This window comes from Mus caroli, unplaced genomic scaffold (genome assembly GCF_978045245.1).
Source record: "Mus caroli unplaced genomic scaffold, Mus_caroli_1 scaffold_11, whole genome shotgun sequence".
NCBI classification, from domain to species: domain Eukaryota; kingdom Metazoa; phylum Chordata; class Mammalia; order Rodentia; family Muridae; genus Mus; species Mus caroli.
In genome coordinates, this window is record NW_028227266.1 from 101532317 (window position 1) to 101549642 (window position 17326).

Sequence of the window (17326 nt, forward strand, 5' to 3'; positions counted from 1 at the left end):
CAGGCTCACATGTCAGAGCTGCAGGGGCCAAGACCAAATGCTGCAGGGACTGTTGGAGCCATAAGCACAAAAACCAAGAACCAGAAGTCCCTCCCGTCCGCAATATCCCTTCGCTTAGCCTGATGGCATCCAGAGAGAGCCTGGAGCGCCACTCTGGGCTGCTGAGTCTCACAGATTCTTGGCCTCTGGCGTGCAGGTGCTGGCTGCCTGAGATTTTTCTGCCTGTAAACAGTCAAGGGCCCCTGATTATCTTACATAGTTGGAATAGGCACTCTCATTTTTTTCCCCTCCTCTTCCCAGAATTCAATAAAGGCCAGAGATTCCACAAGCCATCTGACTCAACTTGATTTCCTCCTTCCTCCTGTTTCTCCACCCTATGACCCTGAAAAGGCCCAGAACCCAAGGCTCTGCAGCCAGGCCCTAGCCTGTCATTCCAGCTGCTGGTCAGGAGTCTTTAATCTTATTGGTCACATGGTACACTCGACAGAGTGGACAGCTCTATACTGCAGGAGAATGGTGGCAGGAGGTGGGGGGTGGGGAGGATAGTCAACAGCCTAATACAGATCAGGCATCCTGAGTTCAAATCCTGGCTCCCCAGTTAACAATATGGGGAATGAGTGATCCTGTGTGAACCAGTTTCTTCCAGTGTAAGTGGTGTATGTCCATGGTTTCTTTTCCTTAAGGAGTCTGCAAGGATTGAATGGACAGTGCACAGAGCTCCTAACAATGGCTCTAGTGATTGTATTTCCATCAGACAAAGAGACAGGAGGCTCAGGTCTGTGGGATTAACTGGGGTTCAAGATGGAGGGAACACTAGGATTGGCATTCTACAAAGAGAGCAAAAGGGAAGGGGTCCAGGAAAAGTTTGGAATGTCTAACAGGAGCCCTTCAAAAAGTTGCAGAACCGAGCTTGATGTTGCGTGCCTTTGATCCCAGCACTTGGGAGGCAGAGGCAGGCAGATATCTGGGAGACCTACATAGGCCTATCTACACAGGGAGTTCCAGGCCAGCCAGAGCTGCAAAATGAGATTGTCTCAAAAAACAAACAAACAAGCAAACATCACAGATAGAAACAGCTGTGTAACAGAGGACTCTAAGCCCAGTCAGCAAGCTGGGTGAGAAGCCCAGGGTGTCCAGTCTAAACTTCGAAGGTGACAGCACTTAAGATGAACAGAGTCCATCTTAGGAGGCCATGGGAGCCTTGCCAGGAAGGGCCTCGCCTCAGTTCTGTCTCTTCTCTCTCTCTGCTTTCTCTGTGGTGTTTGACTTCAGAGATTGACCCTGAACCCCCTTTTTTCTCTCTCTGTCGCTGGCTCTCTCTGCGTCTGTGTCTCTCTTTCTGTCTCTGTCTGTCTCTCTGTCCCTCTCTGTCTCTCAGTCCCTCTCTTTGTCTCTGTCTCTCTCTGTCTCTCTCTGTCTCTCTCTCTCTGTCTGTCTTTCTCTCTGTCTCTCTCTGTTTCTCTCTCTCTCTCTCTCTCTCTCTCTCTCTCTCTCTCTCTCTCTCTCTCTCTCTGTCTCTCTCTAACACCCCATCTCGTCCTTACTCTCCTCCACACTCATAGTTCTACTTGAATTCTGAAGACCATGTGAGCTCTGAGTCCCCCTGCCTCTATCATGCTGCTCTCTCTGAACACTCTGCTTCTCCCCAGCTGCAAATGACAACTTCTCAGGTGTTTGGGTTTTTGGAAGAAAAAGGAGCAGACACAAATGTTCATGTCAGTGGGCCACTTAAGGCAGATGGGGACACCCCCTGAACTATTGCTTTATAGCATGTCTCTGTGAGCTCCTCTCTCTATGCACATCTGGTCCACCATCATATAGCTACTACTTCTATCCTGGATCTCACTCTGTAGACCAGGCTGACCTCAAACTCAGAGATCCACCTGCCTCTGTCTCCTAAGTGCTGGGATTTAAGGTGTGCACCAGCACAACCTGGTGAAAATACTACATCTTTGGAAAAGGGTATGCCTGCTTGGCATCAAGATAGTATCTTGGCTCTCCGGGTTTTTTTGTGACTCAGATTTGGGGAACCCTTTCATCTGCCTCTGTGCCTGTGATAACAGAGCTCTGTAGCTGAGTCAGGATGCTGCTGCTCTAGCCTACAAACCCACAGCCCAGTAGAACTGAGTGATTATGACCAGTCATCCTATCCTGGAAACTGCTGAGAGAATCCATTTCCATCGTTACCATTGTAAGCTAAACAAAAAAACCCGACGTGAGGCAGGATCTATGTTCCTTAGCTCAGTTTGGCTACAACAACTGCATGTTTCCAAATGCCATAGACCATAAGATACACAATTTGCATTTACCAATTAAAAAATATTTTAAAGGTGAAAAGCAGAGCTGAGGTCAGGCTAAAGGAGAAGAGCTGGGAGAAGGTCAGCCAAGCTACCTCCAAACCACACCCCACAAGTCAGCTACAAAGGGCTTTGCAACTTTGCTAGAGGCTGGAGGACATGCCGTTGCTATACTCAGCAATCTAGGGCAACGAGAGCCCAGCCCTGCCCGTATTTTAGGGTCCAGCTATCTGCATCCCCCACCGAAGCACCCAAGCTCTAGCCATGCTGGGATATAAGCAGAAGCGTGCACCTCTCCTCTGGTAGACTCAACTGAGTCTCAGTTGTGGACCCTGTGTAGGGTAACTGAAGGCTTCTCTTATTGGTGAGAGGTATGTAGGGGCAGGAAGGAAGAGAGGAAGCTGAGGGAGAAAAGGCACTGCCTGCCTGACTGCTGTGAGAATCTTGTACAGCAGGAATTACTGAACCCATTGCATGGATGAGATTAGGGTATCTGTCAAGGTCATTCCTACACAAAGAAGAGCTAAGCCACAGACTCCCATCCGACTGACTTGAAAGCAGAGGCCTTCTTTCAAAAGCTTAAGATCTCGAATCACACCATGGCAATACAGCAACCTCTATTTACTCTGTCTACATGTGTTTGGGTAATTAAGATTGGGTCTCATGGAGCCACAGCTGGCTTTGATTTCACTTAGTCTAACAAGAACTGTGAGCATCCCTCTGCATCTCTCAGGTGTTGGGATGACAGATATGTACCGCATACCCACAGTGCTGGGAACCAAACCCAAGGCCTCATGTACCCTGGCAAGTATTCTCCCAACTGGCCTACATCCCTAGCCCATTACCTAGTGTTTTTTGTTAGTTTGGTTTTTGAGACAGCCTCTTACTCTGTAGCTCTGACTGACCTGAGACTCACTCTGTATCCTCAAGGGCATCGAACTCATGGCAATTCTGTTTCAGCCTCAACTGAGATAACAGATGTGGGCCACCAGACACTGGTTAATTTTTATTGGGGAAAGGGGCATTGCTGGGGTTGGAACCTTGTGTGTTCTAGAGAAGTTATCTACCTTTGAACTACACTTCCAGGGTAACCTTTTTACAATTCTCCTTCTAATTCATTTCTTGTTCTGGTGCCAAAAACTATCATGTATTTTTATGGTTGTTCATTTATCACTGTATTTTAATGTTTATAATGCTGTTAGTCTTTATAATCATCACTTTTGCTTGAACGGAGTGGTGCATGCCTATAATTCCAGCATTCCAGACATAGAGGCAGGAGGATTGGCCACAAATCCTCAGTGAGCATGTCCTACAAAGAATTCCAGTCCCATGTGGGACTGTAGTATGCGTCTCTGTCTCAATTAAAAATAATAATAAAATCACTTTTACACACCAGTCCACCCTGTAGACGACGTATGAGTCAGTCAGCCATCAGTGAGCATTCAATGCCTCAGCATGGTAAATTGTCTCCACCCAACCCTGCTCTGGGAAGCAGGGCTCTCACCTGCCCTGTCTGGAAGGTTATGTAGGTCACTGGAACCTGACTCGACCTGCTCTATCGTAACAGAGCGTACTAAGAGTGTTGGGAAGGCCCCAAATTCTCTGCATCTCCTGTGCTTCCCTCTTATAGGCCCGGCCTGGTCTGTTCCCATGCACACAGGCCACAAAACTGGAAGGCACCAAGGTAGTATCTTGCTGGTGGTGACATGTCCCTGCACACAAGGACCAATGAGAACGACACCAAGTCAGCCATGCTCCCAGCACTGGGATGGGAGCAAACTCCCTGCCAAGCTTGATGCACATTCTCTTGAGAAAGCCCCTTCTAGAAAGTTCTGCTTTCTGGAAGCAGAAGCACTTTAGGCAAGGCGAATAGGCCAGCGCAAACGCCCAAGGTGATGATGGGCCGAAGATCACATTTTCAGGATGCCTCTCTGCTTTATGTGTTTGCAAAGCAGATATTTGGGGAGGTTGGGCTCCAAATTGCTTCATGGTTGCCAGCCTCGTGGGAAATGGCTCACATTCTTAGCATAGTTAAAGAGCTGTGAAGCAACAGAGAAGATTGCTCTGAGGCCTCTGGGGAACTAAGGAAGATGAGCCACGGCATAGGCATGCCTCCCTGGACCGGGTTCTGAGATGGGATGCACCAGATATTTTTTTTTTCCAAGAAGGCAGGGTGGTAGTGAGTTTCTAAAGGGTCCATTTGTGAGAGTCACTTCAGGGCTTACGCAAGCCCAGGTCTGATTGCTTTCCAAGACCACTTAAGCAGCCCCTGACCGGATAAGCACTCTTATAAACAGGCAGAAGTTAGCTTCACAGCATTCATGAGAAAAGCTTACGCTATACCCACCGGGTTGGCAATTAGCATTTCTCCTTTTTCTTCTCCTCTTCCCTTTCTTCTTTTCATCTTCTCCTTTGTAGCCCAGGTTGGCCTCGAACTCTCTATGAAGAGAACCTTCTTATATTCCAGCCTCCATCTGCCATGTGCTAGGGACTGACATTTCTAGTTGACTGAGATTTCTGGGGTTCTGTTTTTGCCCCCTCCCCCCAAGTTCCTCCCTCCCCTCAGTACACTGCCGTTGAGATTTTTCTTTTAATTGAGAAGGCATATCATTTCAAAATCAACATCAATAATATTTTTATTTATCCTTCGAGAGCTTTATACAGGTATATAGTTTATCTCAATTATATCCACCTCTCACTCTAACTCCTCCAACACATCTTTCTCAACTTTATATTCTTTATTTCCTCCTCCTCCTCTTTCTCTTTCTCCTTCTTCTTCTTCTTCTTCTTCTTCTTCTTCTTCTTCTTCTTCTTCTTCTGTCACTGAATCCAATTAGGGTTGCCCCTGTGCTGATGAGTGTGAAGTTACTATTTACTGGGCCATGGGGCAGTCTACAACAGCATTTTAAAAAATAAATAACCAAGTAAAAAGGCCCTTAGGTCAAAACTGTTTTATTGCCTGTCTTGATAGTAAACCCCAGATATGCTCTCTTTCTCATCCAAAAATTCTAAATCCTATATCCTCTTTCTAGCAGATGATTCTATGGCCAGCCACCCAGCTGGAAAGGAAGGTAGGGTCAAACCTGTCACTGGTGTGTGTGTTCCCTGCTGGCTACAGTGGCTGGTGGCCAAAAACCACACCTACTGAATTCCCTGAACTGAGAAAGCAGCATTCCTGAGACCACTCAGTAGTCCAGGCAGCCTCAGACGGCCACGCCAGGAAAGGCAGAGGGAGAAGAATTCCTTCCTGGTACTGCCTCTGGGGCCAGCACACAGGTCCTCCATTCTGCTGCTGGGGTGGCTGAGCACCTAGGGAAGTTAGACACGCGTGCCACAGAAACCTTGCCCACTGAGGCTCTGAAGGGAGCAGTACAGCGAAGCAGCTCGCTGTTCCGTGTCTGTCTGAATGCGAACCAGGCAGAAATGCTCCCGGGGACTTGAGGCCAGGTGTGTGACTGGGATCAGCAAGGTCCCGAGGCTTGGGAGGAGGAATGAGAGGCATGTCTCAGAAGTGTGGGAGCCCAGCAGGTGTGAGCGCTAAAGGGTTGAAGGGAGACAGGGCCTCCCTAGAGTTGGAACCTCCTGTCAAGCAGAGGTTCTCAGCCCTACCACACCACCATCTAGAAAGCTCTTAAGGATGACAGTATACTTTATGCACCATAACCAATTTAACCCAATTCCTCCAAGGTGGCACCAGGATTTTTTTTTAAACATCCCTATAATTACAATATTCATCAAGGCAGGAGAATCAGTGCTTTGAAGATATTAAATGTAGGAACCGCCTGAGTGATTCACCCGCCATCTTTTCTCTGCGGGACTGATTCTCAAATTCTGCAGTTGCCTACTGTCTTTTATACCCATTGCAACCCTCTTCCCCTGCTGACCACCCAGCTGCAGTGAGCGTAGCCATCCGAGGTTTACAGTCACCTAGGACCCAGGCTTATGACCACGTGTAGCTACCAGCAGGCAGGCATTTGCCTGTCCAGTGAAGCCGACTATACCCATTGGGGCAGGTCCTATGGTGCCACTTATGATTTCTTGACACCAGCCGACCTACCTCCTACATCCATGTAAGCCACATCGCATGCTCTGTATTTCCTGGGTGATTTGCATACTAAGGCAATCAGACATTTCAAGCAACCGTGATGGGAGAGTTGACAAAATGTCCAATACAAATGAACAGCCTCAGCCAGGCGGTGGTGGCGTACGCCTTTAATCCCAGCACTCGGGAGGCAGAGGTTGGCGGATTTCTGAGTTCGAGGCCAGCCTGGTCTACAGAGTGAGTTCCAGGACAGCCAGGGTTATACAGAGAAACCCTGTCTCGAAAAACCAAACCAAACCAAACCAAAAAAACAACAAATGAACAGGAATACAAACTCACTGTCCAGGAATAACCCGGGTCATGGCAACGGGTGTGTGCAGTATAGGGGAATATAGAAAGAATGGCCAAGCCGTGACTCTTGGACTTTCTCCAGGGAACACAGGCACAGCTCACATAACTAAACCCTGGATTAGATATCTTTCTGCACTGATCATCTTCAAAGACAGGGTGGGCAGTTCCATGCGGCAGTGTGGGTGATAGAGGCTGTTTTCTGTTAAAACAACGTCCGGTATTTGCTGCAGTCACTTGAAGAAACTTCAGTGTGGTATCCCAAACTCATACATTTATATCTGCTCTCTTTATTTCAAAAGGAGCACCCAAGAAACTGGTAAATGGACTGAGTGTTTAAGAGCAGGGGGAAATGGGGTATTGCAGCCAGAGAGAGACCTGCTGTGCTAGGCAAAAAGCAACTGAGAACCTGAATGGTCCCCTATAGTACCTGAATGCAAATGTTCCTGTGAGTTCTGAGTGGAGGGAGAAGGGGGTGGATGTGGCCCTGGCGCAGGGGCAGGCAGACAACCTGGGCTGAATGGCTTTGAGTCACAGACTAGAGGGGTGGATTCTAGGCTTCACCATCCAAACTTCACCATCCTGAGTGAGAAGTTGTATGAGGAATTATACTGTCCTAGACACGGGATGGAGGACCAGTTAAGATGCTACAGCAAGCTGAGAAAGGATTGCTGATACCTCCAGGTCTTCCTGTGGCTTTCAAAGAAGTCACCTGTGGCTCCATGGGGGCAGGTATTGAATGTCCTCTCACCGATCTTACCCAAGACATACATGCAAAGATCTCAGTCACCCCAGCTCCATATCCCTGAGCTCCTAAACTAGTATGAGAATTGGTGGCTCCCAAATGCCAGGAGATCCACTCTCAGTTGCTCTTGCACAGGGGCCAACACCTGTACTTTATGAGGAAGCCCAAGGACATTAACAGTCACTATCCAACAGAAAACAAGCCAAAGAATCTTTAGCCTGGAATGTTTTTGCGAACATGCTTTAGGAGTTAGAGCTGCTGGGGTTTCTGGGAAACAGATGAGCTGGAGTTAGGAATTCAAGATGTCTTAAGGAGTGAGTGGAGTCATCTGTAAATGAAAGAGGCAGAAAACAGGATTAGAGAGAGTCATTGGACTCCACAGACCTGCTAGGCTCAGCCCGTCTCTCGTGGCCGTTAGAGGAGTCCAGTGTTGGATGGATGTAAAGAAGAGACTGGGCTGTTAGCAGACAGCAGGCTTGCAATGGGCAGTCCTATTCTGGAGGCAAGCATTGACTGAAGATGTCTCTGAGCTCTGCATCTGAATAAGATGTCTTAGTGCCTGTGTTTAAGACCTTTCGCCTGGGTTCCTGGCCAAGTAGGTCATCCCTGTGAGTTGAACAACAGGGGCCATTTTCATGTTGCATCATTTTACTTTTCTCGGGCCTCAGTAGGCAGAGGCATCTCTCTAGGGGGCTGCTCTGACCCCCCCTCTCCCTTCTTCCCAGCCCTGAGTCCTTTTTCTTTTCTTCCCCATGTGAGGGAGAATGCATATATGTGTGCACACATGTGCGTATGGAGATCGAGAGTAACCATGGGTGTTATTTCTCAGGCATTATCCATCTTGTTTTCAGAACGGGGTCTCTCTCGTTGGCTTGGAACTGCCCGAGTCATTGTATAGGCTGGGATGGCAATATGCCACAGGATTCTGCCTATCTCTGTCTCTCTGGTTCTACGATCACAAGCATGGTCTACCGTGCCTGTTTTTGTTGTTGTTGTTGTTTTGTTTTTTTGTTTGCTTGTTTGTCTGTTTGGTTTTGTTTTTAAACATAGATTCGGGACATAATGCTTACAGTGGAAGTGCTTCACTTACTGAGCTATATGGCCCTAGCCTTTCCTTTTGCTTTTGTGTGTCTTTTGAAAAACACTCCGCCCCAAGCCCACCAGGAATAAAATTAAAAGGTAAATGTTTGCTTCATCAAATATCTGTACCTTGAGTCACTGGGGGCTTAGCTTCCTAAGACATAAACTCAGCACAAGTTACAGTCGTGAACAGGCAAAGACCCCATAGTAACTTAAAGGCCAGACTCTCAGATGATGAGACACTCAATCTGACTCCCAGCAAAAGAAATCCAAGCTAAAGCAACAGCGAGATAGATACCGCTATCAGATTGGCAAAGATCAAAAAGTTTGATTTGGCTCTGAGTCGCCGGGGTAACAGCAGCTCACGGGCTGGGTCAGGAGCATGACTTGACAAAGCCGTGTGGAAGACGATTTGGCAACCTGTCCCTACGTTCCAAATTCCCACGGTCTTCAAAAGGCAGAAGAATGTGATCATTAAGAATGTGAGTTGGAGTCAGACACCTTGGTCTGAGTCCCAGCTCTGCCAGTCATTTCACTTCCCCGAGCCTGGATTCTTCTCATCTGCAAAATGGTATGAGTTCGCACAGCTCTCAAGCTGGTGTCAAGCGTTATGACGCACCGATTGTTGTAGAGTACTTACGGCAAATCCCAGCTTTCAGAAATTACTATGCAAATGTTAATGATCCTTATTATTAATTGCCCCAGCTATTTGACTGCTAGGAATCTACCCAACAGACACCCTTGCACATGTGCTGACCTTCCAGTGCCACTCAGTGAAGCACCGAGGCTGCTGCGTAGAACCAATCCAAATGGCACAGGCAGCTAGCTTAATTCAGGTGTGTGTGAAATAACATACTCGACTGATAGGAAAGAAATGGTGAGTGAACATTTTTTTTTTTTTAATTTCTGTTCAATGTGCACAGCACGCTGCTCTAAATATCTGTAAGCAGGCAGGGGAGAGAGGGCCACATGCCTATATCGTAGCAGCTAGTAGATCAGGAGTTCAAGGCCTGACTGAGCTACAAGAGACCCTGTCGCAAAAAAAAAACAAAAAAAAACAAAACAAACAAACAAACAAACAAAAAACAAAAGGCCGGCAGATGCAGCACAGAGGTGGGGTGCTTATCTAGCACATGAAAGGGATATGGGCTTAATTCCCAGCACCGGACAGCTAAAACCATCACAATAATGAATAAGAAGCAGGGTAGTACAAACTCAAGTGCATCTTATCCAGAATTACAAAATTCAAAAACCTCGAATTTTTAAAAACGGCACAAGGATGATTTGTAGCAAAAGCTAAATTCAACGGACTGAAGGCTGATTATGGATTTATCTTACTGGTGCAGAAATATTAGTGCTTTATCACAGAGTGTGGCACAATCCACAGAACACCGCGCTTCCTTCATTCCTTGAATTCCAAATTCGAAACTACATTGCTCCCGCATTTTTCAGGGTTGTGGATTTATAACTTGATTTATGCCCCCTCACCCTCCCTCCCTCAGTATTAAAATATCCCTGCACAGGAAAGACTAACCCGGGTTGCTCTCGTGAAGGAACTGTGAACTGGGAGGGAGCTTCTTTTGAAGTATTTCAGTCTACGATTTTAAAGAGTATGTGGATACTTTCAAAAGGGAGAGAGCTCAGATTTAAGCCCTAGGCGCGTTCACTGGAGACCCGCCCTCTGCCCGTGCTGGGCGTGGTAAGCTGCCTGGGAACTTGGACCTGGGAAGTAGGGCTCGAGGGTGGGGCCAGGTGGGACGCAAGCCTCACGTGTGAGTCACAGTGCTGCCCTGGGCACCGCAGTGTGGTCGCCTCCCTAGAAAAGTGCAGATGATGAGGGTGACTCAGGCCCCCCATCAGTTTCCTCCTCTACATTTTTCCCACCGGGGGGGGGGGGTTGCAAATTTGCCCCTCACACACCTCCTCGGGCAAGCAAATGAAGACAGGCTGGGCAAGGCCTGGATGTGATTTTTAAAAATATATTATTTTTATTATATTTTTAAAAGATGTATTGATTTTTGTTCCATGTGTATGAGTGTTTGCCTGCATGTATGTAGATTGATCATGTGGGCGCCTAGTGCCCTGGAGACCAGAAGAAAGTGTGAGATCCAGAAGTTACAGATGTTGTGAACCCCCATGTGGGTGCTGGGAACTGAACCTGGGTCCTCCACAAGTACAGCGCTTTTAACTGCTGAGCCATCTCCCCAGCTGCTTTGTTTTATCTTTAAAATGTTGGTCTTGCTAATTTGCCCAGGCTAGACCTGAGTTTCTGGGTTCAAGCCATTCTCCTGCCTCAGCCTTCTGAGATTACAGGCATGGCCATACCAGATAATGGCAGGAATTAATTTTATTAACACTGAGAATGATCCAAATGTGAATTGAGTGTGGCAGCCTGGGATTTATGGCATTTCTGTCCGATCTTTTCTTCTTCTGTGTGGGTTCTTGTGAAATGTGTGTATATCCTTCCATATTTTTCTCTAAATCTCTCTAAATAATCACGCAGCATATATATATACATACATGTATATATATATGTATGTATATATATATATATATGAGTTTATATGCATATGCAAATCTATCTGTGTACATAATGGTCCACATGTATGTGTATTTCATATTTCCACAAGAATATCTGCACATACATAACCACATGTACACATGCTCACACAAATATTTATATACAAGCATATGTACACAGTTATATCTTTAAGTATGTCACAAACTCAAGAATGAACCTGTCCATTATTCATTCATAGAAAATGTTCCTCAAATAAATCTCTTGAAACTCAAATGACTGATCCTTAGAGAACATAAACCAATAAGACACACATATAGGACTATAGAGTTCACACAAATCTATATCAGTATTCTACAATAACTACAATGATAATATTGTGTAGATATTGATAGGGATTGTAGTTTTGTCACAGTATTGTTCACAGTGTCCAGAAATTATAAACAAATTATGTCCATTCATAAGCTATGCTCAAATAAAATGCCACGCCTCCAGGTATCAGAATGCTGTACAAGCCAGGCAGTGGCTGTGCACACCGTTATCCCAGCACCAGGGAGGCAGGTGCAGGAAGGTCCCTGAGAACCAGGACAGCCAGGACTACACAGAGAAACCCTATCTGGAACCCCCTTCCTCCAAAAACGGCACTTACTCCCTGTTTTTGAAGAAGACCCAGGTTCAGTATCCAGCACTTACGTGGTGACTCGACCATCTGTTACTCTAGTTCCAGGTGACCTGACCCCCTATGGCCTCCATGAGCTTCCTGTACAAATGCGCGCTCGCACGCGCGCGCGCGCGCACACACACACACACACAAATAATTTTAGAAGAAGAAACTGTCAGCACCGTTAAAAAAAAAATGAAAAGGGGGCTTAGCAGTGCCGAGCACTGACTGCTCTGTCAGAGACCCAGGTTTGAGTTCCAGCCCTCACATGGCGGCTCACAAACATCTGTAACTTCAGTTCCTGGGGATCTGATGCCCCCTTCTGACCTCCGTGGACACCAGGAGCACATGTGGTACACAAACATACATGCAGGCAGAAGATCGACCCAGATACAAATAAATAAATTACTTAAATAAATAAAACAAATAAATAATTTAAGAAACGAATGAAAGAATTAAACTAGTGATGGATTTCTGTGTTTTTTTTTTCCAGAGTATTTTTGTTTTGTTTTGTTCTGTTTTGTTTTTGTTTTTTGAGACAGCATTTCTCTGTGTAGCCCTGGCTGTCCTGGAACTCACTTTGTAGACCAGGCTGGCTTTGAACTCAGAAATCCACCTGCCTCTGCCTCTGCCTCTGCCTCTGCCTCTGCCTCTGCCTCTGCCTCTGCCTCTGCCTCTGCCTCTGCCTCTGCCTCTGCCTCTGCCTCTGCCTCTGCCTCTGCCTCTGCCTCTGCCTCTGCCTCTGCCTCTGCCTCTGCCTCTGCCTCTGCCTCTGCCTCTGCCTCTGCCTCTGCCTCTGCCTCTGCCTCTGCCTCTGCCTCTGCCTCTGCCTCTGCCTCTGCCTCTGCCTCTGCCTCTGCCTCTGCCTCTGCCTCTGCCTCTGCCTCTGCCTCTGCCTCTGCCTCTGCCTCTGCCTCTGCTGGAATTAAAGGCATGCGCCACCACGCCTGGCTTTTCCAGAGTATTCTTTTTTTTTTTTTTTTTTTTTTTTTGACAGCTCCATACATGTATGTATTCAGTGTATATTTGAACACAGGACTAATGATAGATTTTCATTGTATTAATGTATTCTGTAATGTATCAATCCATTATTAGTATTATTTGTATTAGTGCATAAGAAAAAATGTGCACAGTATTTAAGTAGGCCATTGATTTTAGAGATTTATTTTAGTTATGTGTGTGTGTGTGTGTGTTTGTGGGGGTATGTGTACTCATGTGCAGTACCTAAGAAACCTAGAGTTACAGGCAGCTGTGAGTTATGCTAAGTTATGCTAGGAACTGAACTCAGGTCCTCTGCAAGAAAAGTATGTGCCCTTAAGCACTGAGCCATTTCTCCAGCTCTTGAGCCATTTGTTTTACCTAACACTTTGAACGGAGTGCCTATTGAAAGGGTCTAAAACCGTCTATTTCCATAAGCATTGCATCCGAACTCCCCTTAGCCACAAATGCATCAGTTGCCATAGCAATAGGTATTACATTTCTTTTTGTTTTAAATTAGAATTGCTACATTGTATTTATTTTGTGCGCATGCCTGGCATGCGTGTGGTGTGTGCTTGCCACGGCATGCCTGTGGAGAAACTTGCTGGGTCAGTTTCTCTTTCCACCGTGTGGCTCTCTGGGATTGAACTCTGGTTTCAAGACTAGGCAGCAAGCACCTTTGCAGGCTGAGCCATCTCGTTGGCCCTGATTGGTTTGCTACCTTTCTCTTTCCTTGTATCAGTTTAGTTGTACAACACAAACAGGGTGGACCCTGCTCTCCTTGAACTTGCTTTGTAGCTGAGAAAGAACCCGACCCTCCCGGCATGGCTTCCCAAGAGCCAGGGTTGCAGATGTGAGACTGTGCCCTGCCTTATTATTATTATTATTATTATTATTATTAATGTTGACTTAATCACCGTAGTACCAGTAGTTTCTCATAATTTTTTTGGCTCTCTGTATGGGTCTTGTACCAGTTGCCAATATTTCTACTGAGTCATTTATTTTTCCAATTTTTAGATGTTCATGCTTACATAGTCATCAACTTTTAAATGTGTGTGTGTGTGCCTTTTGCCTTCTGATTTGCAAATACTTCCCAATTTTTTTGTTTGTTTCCTTTGTGCTACATTTTCCACACAAAGAGTTCAACAACTCTGATGCAGTTAAATGTTGTTGGTTTTTTCTCTCTCTTTTCCAAAGCACTGTTTTTTGCCAAGGCTTCTGCCTACTCTGTCTTCATGGTTCATGAAGGTTACTAGAACTCTAGCTTTACATGTGCATCAGAGATCACAGGCAGAGAGAGAGAGAGAGAGAGAGAGAGAGAGAGAAGAGGATCCCGCAGGCCTTTAAAGCAGTGCCTCTCAACCCTGAGGGTCGAGTCCCCTTTGGAGGTTGAACGACTATTTCATAAGGGCCACATATCAGATATCCTGAATATCAAATATTTACATTATGATGCACAACAGTAGCAAAATTACAGTTATGAAGTAGTAACAAAAATAACTATGGTTGAGGGTCACCACAACGTGAAGAACTGTATTATAAGGGTCACAACATTAGGAAGGTTAAGAAGCTCTGCCTTAAAGGGATCTTCGCAGAACCTTTGCATAGCAATTTCTTCAGAGCCTTAGTTCGCTGCACTGCTGGATGGCATTGTTGAGCAGTGCAGTCTCGTGCATTCACATACCAGAGCACCCTTACCTCTTGGCATTCAGAGGACAGAAGAGAACACACACTGCTGGGGTGATCTGGAGCCGTACAAGCCACCTCTCAGGACAGACAGAGCCTCTCTTCTGCCTACACAGAGCTCCCACTGGGGAGTTGGTCAGAAATCTCAGAATGGTTGCAGTTTCAAATGGGGATGCCTCTGCCTCCCGCTGTTCTCTCTGTGGCCTCCCCAGGGTGAAGGTTTGTGACTGGGTGGGATAGCTAAAACTACTGGCTCACAGGTTGAAGGTTCTGGACCGTGAGGAATATACCACTAGGCATTTCCAGGCAGATGGAGGCTTGAGGGAATCGCTGTGATCCATGCCAATCTGGTGAGCGTGTCTGTGTGGACAAAAAACAACATTGGAGATCCTTTCTAAGTGGGTGCTTTCCCTCCCTAGCCACCCACGAGCCTGTTTGTCTTTGACAAGGGTCCAGATCAGGGCCAAGTACATCTACCTCGGGTCAGCTTGATAAAGGCAGCAAGGGAAGGTCGATCCAATGGAGGGTAGGGGCCATGAAGGAAAGGAATTGAGAAGGTGTGGTTTCCACCCAAGGCAAGCAAGGCACACTGACTGTGCTGCACTTGGATTCTTTGACAGGCCTGCATTCCTGCCCAGCTCTACCAGTGGTGGCACAAGCCTTTAATCAGGAGGTAGAGGTAAGCAGGCAGATCTCTAAGTTTGAGGACAGCCTTTTTTTACAGAATGAGTTCCAGGACAGACAGGGGTACACAGAGAAACCTTCTCAACCCTGCCCCTCCCAAACAAAATAAAACAAAACAAAACAAAACAGAACAGAACAAAACAGAAGAAGAGGAGAAGGAGACCAGAAGGAGGAGGAGGAGGAGAGGAGGATGAAGAAGAGGAGGAGAAAGAGGAAGTGGAGGAGGAGGAGGAGGAAGAGAAGGAAGAGAAGAAGAAGAAGAAGAAGAAGAAGAAGAAGAAGAAGAAGAAGAAGAAGAAGAAGAAGAAGAAGAAGAAGAAGAAGAAGAAGAAGAAGAAGAAGAAGAAGAAGAAGACGACGACAAAGACCTATCTGGCTGGACTTTATCCATCCCTAATCACTCAGAAGGCCACTTGTCTTTCAACAAAGACCCAGACAAAGGCCATCTACCTAAGATTGGCTTGGTAAAAGGCGTGGGGGAAAAGGTGGTCCAATGGAGGGCAAAGGTCATGAAGGGAAGGCACTAAGAAGGCATGGCTTTCACCAGCTCTACATTCTCCGCTCTACCACACACTGTGGGGATGCTCGCTTGTTTTTAATCTGTCCAGTTTGGCTCTGTGCGTCCAGTTCCCAGTACTCTGCTTGGCACCTAGTAGGCACCCCATAGTATTTGTGGGATTGGTGAACAAATACACAGGTGTAAGAAAGTCTCAGACATTATTAAGATCCTTGTGTGGGCAGAGTTTTGCACACATCTCCTAAGGAGTGATCAGGGATCAGAATAGAAGGGAGAGAAGCAGAAGCCACAGTGACACCTAGAAAAGGCCACAGCCTGGGTCCTATGGTGAGCAGGGTCAGATTCTGTAGTAGACCAGGGCTATCTGCTCAACGTAAGTGATACCCAGGTATACCTAGAAGCACTTTTGTACGTCCCCATCATTCCCCCGAAATGAACCCATCACTACTGCCCTGCCCTGGACAGTTGGCACCAAAACCCTGCCACGTCCCCACTATGGGACTGGCAAGGCAACACACTCATGCAGAGGCACACACACCCAGCCAGAGATCCTCCCCCAAGAGGATGACTCAGAACCACTGGAAGACTGGGGTCCGTTAACCAGGCCACTTCTCTTCCTGGGCATCCATCCTGAGCTCCCAATGTGGACCTGCCTCTTCACAGCCTAGACAGTAAGGGATTTTCCCAACCCCAGCCCGCTGACATGTGGAATCTTAAAATAACAAAGCCAGACTCCAAGAGAGGAAATTCTAAGAACATGAAATAAATCAGGAGAGCAGAGGTGGGTGTTTATTTTCCATGACCACCTACTCCTCTGTGCCTGGGCTCCCAGGCTGGGGGAGGGGTCCGACGAGAGCGCCACAAAGCTAGAGGAAACCTTTCTTCCTGTGTTTGCAGAGGAACAATGCTGGAGGCGCCCTTCCAAGGCCTGCAACTTTTCCTTTGGACAGAGGATTGTAGGTCTCCACGCATTCCTAGGAGGAGGTCCCGCAAGGAATGTCGAATATAAACATTGACTTTTCCATCACTCAGTTAAATCCGGGACACACAAAAGTCACAATCCCCTGGAGTCCTTTTTTTGCTCAGGTTCACCCCCACCCCCCACCCCAGGTAGGCATGGGAGTGCACTCTAGGAGTCCTGGCCCCGCCCTGCAGCTGGATCCCTGAGAGCATTGACCTCATTGGTTTCCTCTGTCCCTACCTCCCAGCGATGCCTTCAGCCTATGCCTCTGCTTCTGCCCACCCCTTCCCTGGACCCTTGCCACCTCCAGCCTTCCTGGCCCCAGTGCACATTGCTTCATGCATCCTGTCTCCAGCCCATGAACCATCCTCCATACCTTTTACCTCCGAGCCCGGCCCCTTTCCCTTCTAGAACTCCCCATTGCGTGTATTCTGGGTCCATTCAGAGAACCTGGTCACACACTAGTCTCTTCTCCTGAACACAACCAGCCCAAACCAGGAAGTGACAAACAAAACACCTCGCCCCGCCCCCAGCCTGCCTTTTTCTCAGGCAGTTTACAGAAAAACCAAACTGCTTAATGGGGCAAAACCTGAGACACTGGCCAGTACTTGCCAAACACCTACCAGTGAGAGTGCCATGCTCAAAGGGCATCAAAACCCCCAAAGCAGTGTACTGGCTCCCAGTCCTCACGCAGAGCCAGAGCTCCATTAACTAGTCAACACCATGCGTTGGCAGAGAGCACACTCCATCTTCACTGTAGTTCAGCTGAGCATTTTGGCAGGCCCTTTGATGGCCACGGACACCATGTG

General features: G+C 47.1%; 1 long non-coding RNA gene across 1 annotated transcript; it reads right to left on the reverse strand.

Annotated features, from left to right (window-relative positions):
- Nucleotides 1-7072: 7072 nt before the first annotated feature.
- LOC115031969 (uncharacterized) lies at nucleotides 7073-16978 on the reverse strand. Its single transcript, XR_003837627.2, has 3 exons — nucleotides 16894-16978; nucleotides 14368-14715; nucleotides 7073-7760 (listed from the first exon to the last, which is right to left on the reverse strand). It is a non-coding gene; the product is annotated as an uncharacterized LOC115031969 (long non-coding RNA).
- Nucleotides 16979-17326: the final 348 nt, after the last annotated feature.